This window comes from Homarus americanus, unplaced genomic scaffold (genome assembly GCF_018991925.1).
Source record: "Homarus americanus isolate GMGI-L3 unplaced genomic scaffold, GMGI_Hamer_2.0 scaffold23617, whole genome shotgun sequence".
Classification (NCBI taxonomy): Eukaryota; Metazoa; Arthropoda; class Malacostraca; order Decapoda; family Nephropidae; genus Homarus; species Homarus americanus.
Window position 1 is genome coordinate 1,509,505 of NW_024720711.1, and position 10,984 is coordinate 1,520,488.

The following is a 10,984-nucleotide window of genomic DNA, read 5'->3' on the forward strand; positions in this document are numbered from 1 at the left end:
CGTTAACATAATGTGCTAGTAACTGCGATATAATATTGATATTAATGTGTCCATGTCATTCAGTGAATTAATAATAGTTGTATCGAAGTGGTGTTTGAGAAGGTCCCCAAGAACGTATAAGATAAATATGTAAATAACTAACCGGCCACGCTACCAAACTTCCTCTCATATATTCCTCTTACTATAAATATTCTACTGATATGTAATATCCTTTTCTTGTGAGTTTTGTCTTATTATACATGAGTGTGAGGACGTCCCTGAGGCATGAGGTGAGGACGTCCCTGAGGCATGAGTGTGAGGACGTCCATGAGGCATGAGTGTGAGGACGTCCATGAGGCATGAGTGTGAGGACGTCCCTGAGGCATGAGGAGGACGTCCTGAGGCATGAGTGTGAGGACGTCCCTGAGGCATGAGTGTGAGGACGTCTCTGAGGTAGAGTGTGAGGACGTCCCTGAGGCATGAGTGTGAGTACGTCCATGAGGCATGAGTGTGGAGGACGTCCATGAGGCATGAGGTGGGGACGTCCCTGGAGCATGAGGGAGGACGTCCATGAGGCATGAGGAGGACGTCCCTGAGGAATGAGTGTGAGGATGTCCCTGAGGCATGAGTGTGAGGGGACGTCCCTGAGGCATGAGTGAGGACGTCCATGAGGCATGAGTGAGAGGACGTCCCTGAGGCATGAGTGTGGAGGACGTCCATGAGGCATGAGGTGAGGACGTCCCTGAGGAGAAGGAGTGGAGGACGTTCCTGAGGCATGAGTGTGAGGACGTCCTGAGGCATGGAGTGGAGGACGTCCCTGGAGGCATGAGTGTGAGGACGTCCCTGAGGCATGAGTGTGAGGACGTCCTGAGGCATGAGTGTGAGGACGTCCCTGAGGCATGAGTGTGAGGACGTCCCTGAGGCATGAGGTGAGGACGTCCCTGAGGCATGAGTGTGAGGATGTCCATCCATGAGGCATGAGTGTGAGGACGTCCATGAGGCATGAGTGTGAGGACGTCCATGAGGCACGAGGGAGGACGTCCCTGAGGCATGAGTGTGAGGACGTCCCTGAGGCATGAGGGAGGACGTCATTGAGGCATAGGTGAGGACGTCCCTGAGGCATGAGTGTGAGGACGTCTCTGAGGCATGAGTGGAGGACGTCCCTGAGGTGAGAGTGAGTACGTCCAGAGGCATGAGGTGAGGACGTCCATGAGGCATGAGGTGAGGACGTCCCTGGGGCTGAGTGTGAGGACGTCCAGGCATGAGTGTGAGGACGTCCCTGAGGCATGAGTGTGAGGACGTCTCTGAGGCATGAGGTGAGGACGTCCCTGAGGCATGGAGTGTGAGGACGTCCATGAGGCATGAGGTGAGACGTCCATGAGGCATGAGAGTGTGAGGACGCCCTATGAGGCATGAGTGTGAGGACGTCCCTGAGGTATGAGGCAGATGACGCCTGGAGGCATGAGGTGAGGACGTCCGAGGCATGAGGTGAGGACGTCCCCTGAGGCATGAGGTGGAGGACGTCCCTGAGGCATGAGTATGGAGGACGTCCCTGAGGCATGAGTGTGAGGTCGTCCCTGAGGCATGAGTGTGAGGACGTCCATGAGGCATGAGGTGGGGACGTCCCTGAGGCATGAGTGTGAGGACGTTCCAGAGGCATGAGTGTGAGGGACGTCCTGAGGCATAGGTGAGGACGTCCCTGAGGCATGAGGAGGACGTCGATGAGGCAATGAGTGTGAGGACGTCCCTGGGGCATGAGGTGAGGACGTCCATGAGGCATGGAGGTGACGTCCCTGAGGCATGAGTGTGAGGACGTCTCTGAGGCATGAGATGCGAAGGACGTCCCTGAGGCATGAGTAAGGACGTCCATGAGGCATGAGGTGGAGGAAGTCCCTGAGGCATGAGTGTGAGGACGTCCATGGGCATGAGTGTGAGGACGTTCCTTGAGGCATTAATGTGAGGACGTCCCTGAGGCTTGAGGTGAAGGACGTCCTGAGGTGGAGTGAGGACGTCCCTGAAGCATGAGTGTGAGGAAGTCCCTGAGGCATGAGTGTGGAGGACGTCCTGAGGTATGAGTGTGAGGACGTCCCCTGAAGCATGAGTGTGAGGAAGTCCTGAGGCATGAGTGTGAGGACGTCCCTGAGGCATGAGGGAGGATGTCCCTGAGGCACGAGTATGAGGACGTCCCCAGGCATTAAGTGTGGAGGACGTCCCTGAGGCATGAGGTGAGGACGTCCCTGAGGCAAGCATGAGCAGGATGTAACCCTGAGGCATGAGTGTGAGGACGTCCTGAGGCATGAGGGAGGACGTCCATGAGGCACGAGGTGAGGAAGTCCATGAGGCATGAGTGTGAGAGACGTTCATAAGGCATGAGTGTGAGGAAGTCCATGAGGGCTTGAGGTGAGGACATCCCTGTGGCATAAGTGGAGGACGTCCCAGAGGCATGGAGTGTGAGGACGTCCGAGGCATGAGTGTGAGGACGTCCCTGAGGCATGAGTGGAGGATGTCCCGAGGCAGAGGTGAGGACGTCCCTGAGGCATGAGGGAGGAGTCCACAGGCAATGAGGAGGAAGTCCATGAGGCATGAGGTGGAGGACGTTCATAAGGCATGAGTGTAGGAAGTCCATGAGGCTTGAGGTGGAGGACGTCCTGTAGATCAGGGTGAGGACGTCCCTGAGGCATGAGTGAGAGGACGTCCCTGAGGCATGAGTGTGAGGACGTCCTGAGGCATGAGTGTGAGGACGTCCCTGAGGCATGAGTGTGAGGACATCCCCTGAGGCATAAGTGTGAGGACGTCCCTGAGGCATAAGTGTGAGGACGTCCCGAGGGCGCGTGAGACGCTCCCAGACATCTAAAACGGAGACCCAACTCACTGAGGACATTGTTCTCTGTTGTTGTGACGCGGCCCCAAAATACCTTCATCATAATCGCCTCTGAGGCATTAAGGTCCTAAGCATTACGGTCCTAATTATTAAGGTTGGAGCATATTAAAATTAGGATCCATTAGAATTAGTATTTACTGGAATTGGAACCTATTATTACTAAGCTCTAATTCCAATGGTTAGGAGGTTAGGTTAGGTTAGGTTAGGTTAGGTTGTTATACCAATTAGGGCTCGGACTTGTTTTTCGAAACAACAGCTGATAGAGAGGATATAACGCCTCCAAGAACTTTCCAGGAGAGATACGGATGCCTCAAAACATGATGAGTGTGATCACTGTACCCACTTGAATGGCAGAGGTGAGGCTCCGACGCGAAAGAAGTGGGAGGGGGAGAACTCTGATACCTCAATAGACGGCGGAGGGAAGGGGGTGGAAGACTCCCTTATAGACAGCGACGGGACCACAGGCGACCTCAAAACGGTGTAAGGATAAAGAGTGGGTCCGACGTCCGCGTGAAAGAGTGGGGGGCATCACGTTGACTCATTGATAAGGGAGGACACCGACGTCCTCAAAGATGGAGGAGAAGGCGTAACGTTCTTAAAACTGTTAGGGATGCAAGGACGCCAGCAACTAAACTGATGAATAAAACGATCATCAACGAAAAATAATGACTTGGCCAGAAGCTGACATATGGTGTGTTGATGTCCTCGAAGAGGTTTTAACCACTTACCTGGAAAAAGAAAAGAAAAAATCCAGTTGAAATAACCTGCCGTCTACCCCCCTCACACACACACACTCGCGCGCGCACCTATATGATTATTCACACATTAATTTATCAAATGGATGATTAAGAGAAGTAGTTCAATAAGTCAACACAACAGTAGATATATTATTATTAATGGTGGTTTAGAGGTTCTGGCGCTGCAGGGTCACCTATGGCACCGTCTTGAACTTTATGACACTCACGGCCCTAATCTGAGCCTGCAAATTCATACACACCCATGACAGTTCAAGGCACTTAGCAACACTTTACGGCATTGTATGACACTTTACGACACTGCATGACACTATTGTATGATGCTTTGACACTTTATGACTATTCGAGACTTCGTTATTTTATGCCACTTATGCCACTCTTATGACACTATGAAAATATATGTTTAGGGCATTTATAACACTAAAACTTCAGGACACCTGACACTTCATGACACACCCTGACACTTCATAGCACTTTTAACTGTTCACCACATCTGCAACACCATATACGACTTACTTGACTTAATTAGTACTATCAACCTAATAGAACTTTAACATACAACTTTTGCATTTTACGATATGAATATTATTAACGAGACCCTTTTAGACACTGTAACACCTCATGTATTCACTACGATTTAGAGTCTAAGTGTTTATGATGTTTTGGCGCCTCACATTGCATTTCTGACACTTATATATCTTACCAACACTTCACAACACTAATAAACACTTTACATTACCTACAAAGCATGTTATGATACGTGTGATCACTTCACTACACTTATGAAACTCTGCAGCACTTAAAATCACTTTTTGAAACTTAAGACCACTTTAGACACTCGCAAACACTTCACCTCACTGGCTATTTGTTTGTCTGTAAGCCTATGTGTACTTCCTTACCGGCACTAAGGTAGAGACAACACTGGGTATGTCTTATCTTGTCAGAGGCCTCTGTTGAAATTCTCATAAATCCGAATCCGCGAAACGAGGAGAATCCAAGACTTGAGCGAACCGGCCAAACCTCGTCCCAGTGCTATAACGGGCTGAGTTTGGTCGTGTTTTACTCAATCGTTTCTCCACATTTGTATTTTTAAAGTTCTTTGTCTTTTCCTGTTCTAATTATAATGTGTAAGGCAATGTATTACATAAGATTATATACCGATATTTTAGTTTGTATATTGGTTCGTTTCGGGATGATTGAGTCTAATGTATCGAAAAGCTGTTCCTGAACCCTCGAAACATATACCTCATGGATGTCTCAAAGTGTTGTCAATCAACTGGTGTCAAAAAGTATCCAGAATTGTTTATGTTGTTTATCCCGCCTTTTTTGCTTATTAAAATAAACAAACGGGAAACAAGCGGAAATAAGATAAATCTGTATTAAACACAACAAATAACAATAAACATAATTCAAATTATTTTCTTATTCCCAGAATCAACGGTTTCGAAGACGTGTGTGTTGTCTCAGGACGAACAACTCAGACCACGACTAAACCAGAGCTGCCAACAGACTCTACACATCGGTCAATCACCTTAAACGTAATTCACGAAAGGTTAGGTTAGGTTAGGTTTATCTTGTGATTGTCAGTAGTAGCAAGATTCACCCTAAACAACCACACTCACTGCGCCGATCATATCTCTGTAATATAGTGTAGACCTTTCCATTTTGTTATATTCTTCACTTTCATGTTAAATTATGATTTGCTATTTACTGCAAGATATGAGAGGGATGTCATAAAGTCATATGATATACAGTATACTAAAATTAACCAAGTTACAGGTTACAAACATAACTTTATGTGTTTGCTACCTTGTGTTGTTTCGGTTCCACACTTGGACACGGCCATGGTTGGTGGACGAAAATATTTTTCGTCGGTAAACACTTCTTTTGCCCAAAATTCCTCCTCCTTATCGGCATACTGTCGAGTGAGGGCGAGCCTCGAGGCACGGTGGGAGTCTGTCACCCTCTCTGGTCAACGTTCATTGGTGAAATATCCGGCATAAATGGGCAGTGGCCTGTCTCGAAGCTCCAACATCATGTTATATATTTTATCATGTTCGTAACTAAAACAAATACATGGATAGGATTGTAAAACAAAAAGAACATACATTTTTTTAGCATTTATTTATCCATGCTAACGTGCTCAGGAGTAAGGGTTGACCATACACCTTGGCTGACCACCGATTGTTTGGTTTGTGTGTTTCTGGAGGCGGGTTGAGGGAGGGATGCGCCAGTGAAGTTGTCGGTTATAAGTGATGTGGACTGTACGTAAATGTTCGTTATAAACACAGTCATAACGATCATAGTCCAGTATTTTCCATCAGGGATGTAAACGTCTAATCAATGACGTGTTGTTTACGAGAGAAACTGAACAATAACGAGGAATTAATGACAATATGTACACAACACTGTCAACTGTGTCATGTCCTGTCACTCACTTCATGAGGTCATCTCTCTTTATTATCACGCTTATAGTCTCCACAATTCACAATTTAACATTTCTTAACTTTCTCACAGGTTAATGAACACTATGTGAATGAAAACTGTTGGTGAAAAATACCAGAAACACTGGTTAATTTCTGAACTATGTTGAGAACTGTTGCCGTGAGCTATTGTTGTATATAAATTCAGTTTTTCTCTTAAGTCTCCATATTAATATCAATATAACCACCACAGTTAACAATTTTATATTTAATAAGTTTATTTATTATACTTTAAAAATTTTCACTTGAGACAGAAATCGGGGAAGAACTAATGGCAATTTTCAGTCAACACGACACCTTTATCAGCTTTTACCACAATACTCCAGCTTAACTCTTAATATTTATCTCAAACAACATCACAGTTGAGATAATCTATCACACACACACACACACACACACACACACACACACACACACACACCTTAAACGTAAGCTCCAGCAGTCACAGTGGGTGCCCATCCTCTCCAGTTAGTGCAGTCTGCCAAGCTCCTGGGTGTTACCATAGACCACAAACTGGATTGGAAGGCCCATAAAAACAACACAGTCAAGGCAGCCTCGTACCGACTCTACATGCTACGACGACTTAGGTCACTTGGGACACCCACGCCAGAGCTGAGGACTATCTACAACGCCTTTATTCTCCCCAAACTAACGTATGCGTCACCAGCCTGGTCGTCTTCTTTCAACTCTACCCGACAACGTCAGCTAGAGAAGGTACAGAAAAGGGTCTGCAGAATCATGCTCGACACAGACTACTCCGGCTACAACAACGCTCTCTCCACCCTGGAAATGCCATCCTTCAATGGCCTCCACCACCAAGCACTAGCAAGGCTTGGCAGTGGACTACTGCACCATCCTCGTCATCGCCACCTCCTGCCACCGGCAGTCCCACGCTCACCTCGCCCAGTCCGCCAATACAACAAAATTCAGCCCATAAGAGCCCGCACCGATAGATATAAGAACAGCACCATCCCATCTATTGTTAAAATAATAAACAACTCCTGATTTATGTACTGTACAGCCCTGTAAATGTATTGAACGCATATCATTATATCTAAATCACATGTAAGTTTGTATATTTTCAACCACCGGCTGCAACTCTATTAATAAACCGTTTATTATTATTATTATTATTATTATTATTATTATTATCATTATTGTCATTATTCCATACACACACACACACACACTCACACTCAAATTCACGTACCAAATATAAATCTATGTATCTATATATCTATCATTCCCTTTAGCACATATTATAGGCTATTATAGACAATAAAGATATTAGAACACAATAATAATTTGGCCGAGAAGAAGGCAGTAAGCCGTGCCCTGAGCCTCGTCTCTCTCCCCTTCTTCAACACGTTGCATAAATCACTATATCCTCACCTACACTGTGTTGTATGCAAATGATAGCAAGGGTAACTCTCTCTCTCTCTGTCTATCTCTCTCTCTCTCTCTCTCTCTCTCGTCCAGCTGTTCAGGGGAGACACACTCGGTACCTAGACACTTCATGAGAAAATACATTTGCATGGAAGTATCAAAATTATATAAATGGATTTCCCTAACGACATCTTAGTCATGCGGATACTGATGCCATGCAACTATTCGTGAGGATGTAAGTAAGGCACTGGTTTAGGTTTATATAAGAAACAAAAAATACTATTTAGATTTTTCCTGATCTCCTGTCACTATCATCATCATCGCCACACACACACACACACACACACACACACACACAAACACACACACACACACACACACACACACACACACACACACACACACACACACACACACACACACACACACACACACACATGCCGGGTTTCATTTCTCTGTTATTACAACGGAAACTGAAATCCGGGAAACATTCTCATTTGTGCACGTCTCTCTCTCTAATCCAGGTAATCCCGATGATTGGCTACTCAGGTAAACAGATTGGGTCAGTACAGGATTGGGTGAGTAACAGTAGAAAAATTTGTGGCAGAATAAACGACACATTATACCGAGTGTTTGCCGAACCTCTCACCCGTGTTGGTTTTTAATTAACCGTCCGTCCGTGGTTGGTCTGTCCGTGGTTGGTCTGTCCGTGGTAGTTGGTCTGTCCGTGGTTGGTCTGTCCGTGGTTGTTGGTCCCTCCGTAGTTGTTGGTCCGTCCGTGGTTGTTGGTCCCTCCGTAGTTGTTGGTCCGTCCGTGGTTGTTGGTCCCTCCGTGTTTATTTGTCCTTCCGTGTTTGTTGGTCCGTCCGTGGTTGTTGGTCTGACCGTGGTGTTAGTCCGTACGTGGTTCTTGATCCGTCCGTGGTTGTTGGTCCGTCCGTGTTTGTTGGTCCGTCCGTGGTTGTTGGTCCGTCCGTGTTTGTTGGTCCGTCCGTGGTTGTTGGTCCGTCCGTGGTTGTTGGTCTGTCCGTGTTTGTTGGTCCGTCCGTGGTTGTTGGTCCCTCCGTGTTTATTTGTCCTTCCGTGGTTTTTGTTCTGTCCGTGTTTGTTGGTCCGTCCGTGGTTGCTGGTCTGTCCGTGGTTAATGGTCCGTACGTGGTTCTTGATCCGTCCGTCTGTGAGAGTTTGCACCTGTACCCATCAACAGGTAAACGGGATATATTCAAGACACCACAGTTGGCAACACTAAACTAACAGCTGATGTAACAAGTCTCAACGTGTTTACAATAACAACAACAACGAAATTATTATAAGCAGTAGCCGTAACAAAAACAACAATAACAAAATGATAACAACAATATAATCAACAAGAACAATAACAACAAACATATAAACGCCATTAATTACTTTATTGATAACGGGAGGGAATTGTGTAATCAGTTAAAGTTCTTCTCTGGTTAACCCCTGAGAGACAGAGAACCTAACCTAACCTAACCTAACCTAACCTATCTCTCCACCATCATGAGAGATAGAGATTACCTATCATCATCTCTCACAACAATAGGTGTTTAAACTCACCCAAACCATATTACCAAAGTTGACCAATATAACACACCTGTAAATTAATATGTACAGGTATATTATTATGTATTTATACACATGTTTACCGCCAGTATTACATGTGCACACGGATACCTAGATACATGTATTTAGATATATGTTATAACCATCATATATACATATTTATGACAAAAGTTGACTCCAGTCGGCTATATTGTACGGCTGTGTTACAGAGTACTAAAATTTAAATGTTATTATAGTGTAAATTATTGGTATAGTTTGAGAAATATTTAGGTGATACATACATACATACATACATACATGCATACATACATACATACATACATACATACATACATACATACATACATACTACTACTTTGCTGTCATTCGAAATCGAGCATGACGTTCCTCCAGCTATGATATAATGATATGAGTTATTAGGGATGTGTCACCCTCATTGGTGAGTTTTGAGGTGACTAAAGAGGCCGATATGGGACCGGCAGAGTTGTTCACAGATGTTGCACATGTAGACGGCTACATCGAGTGAGGGAGGGGCGGTGGCAGCGTCTTTCCGGCGTTGGCGCTTGTCTGCCTCGGTTTGCAGTCGGGCTAACTCGAAAATATTGACACCTTCTCGTGTGGTGCTCCTCCAAGCGTTACGATGTGGAGTAATCGTCTCCCAGGTGAAGGGGTCGATTTGACACTTTTCAGGTTTGTCTTAAGACTATCCTTATATCTTTTCAGTTGCACGCCGGCGTTACATTTACTATTCGTTAGGTGCCTGTAAAGTAGCTGCTTTGGCAGTCTACTGTCGTCCATGCGGGTAACATGGCCGTCCAACGTAGTTGTTCATGGATAATGGTAGCCTCGATGCTCCTACTGTACAATTGGTGTAATTGAGAATACTAGGAATTTTTCTCTTGTCTTCCCAGCGAACTCGGAGGATGGAACGTAGACTACAGTACGTTGGTGAAAGTTTTCAAGTGCCTTGAGGTGCCTCCTGTATGTGAACCATGTCTCACTGCCATATAACAGGGTTTAGAGGACCCCTGCTCGGTATACACTTAACTTTGTACATAATTTCAGGTCCCTACAGCTGAAGACACGGTTTCGGAGTCTGCCAAAGGCTTGAGCTGCACATCTGATCTGATGCTGAATCTCTTCCTTGATGTCCGACGTGATGGACAGGTGAGAACCACAAGGGCAGTTTTTGTTTCAGGACACTCATTTGTGCCAGTGTCCAGACGGGTTCTGACATTCCATGCAGCAACCATAAGAGGTTGTATAGTTTGTTCCGGTTTGGATCTGTGATTTTGATTGTGTTTTCGACAACATTAGGATAACCTTACTGGGTGTGGTTGCCCAGTCGGGTTTTTTTTTTTTTTTTTTTTTAGGCAGGCTATGTTTAGGACACCTTTTCTAGCCCCTTCCCCGTGTGGGGTGAGCAAAGTGGCTCCTTGAAAGGGCTGCTCAGTCGCACAGACAAGGCAGGGTTGCACTGCTGCCTAGAGCCCAGTGCATAAACGACCATCTTGTCTGTGCCGCCCTGTGCAGAGTTGTGACTAGAGACTCCCGAAGTCATCTCTGCCTGTCCCCGTCGCCACTCGTCCGTTGCCATAAGACTTTTGGGGGTAAAGGGGTTTTGATGATGAGAGGTATGATGGCTGCACGTAAGTTGATATATGTGGTGAGGCAGGAGCCCGGGCTGCTACTACACTTCTTGGCTCTCCATTTTCCTGATCCAGTGGTGCAAGTGTTGCAACGACTGGAGAGAGGGAGAGTTGCAATGGACTGCCAATAGCCCAGTTTGTTGACAAATTGGTCTGTGTGTTACAGTAGTCGGGTACATTGGGGAAGTGAACCAGCGACACTTAAGAAATGAGGTGAGTGTTGTTTCCACTCGGCCACCACACGCCATCTTAATACAGCAAATTTTA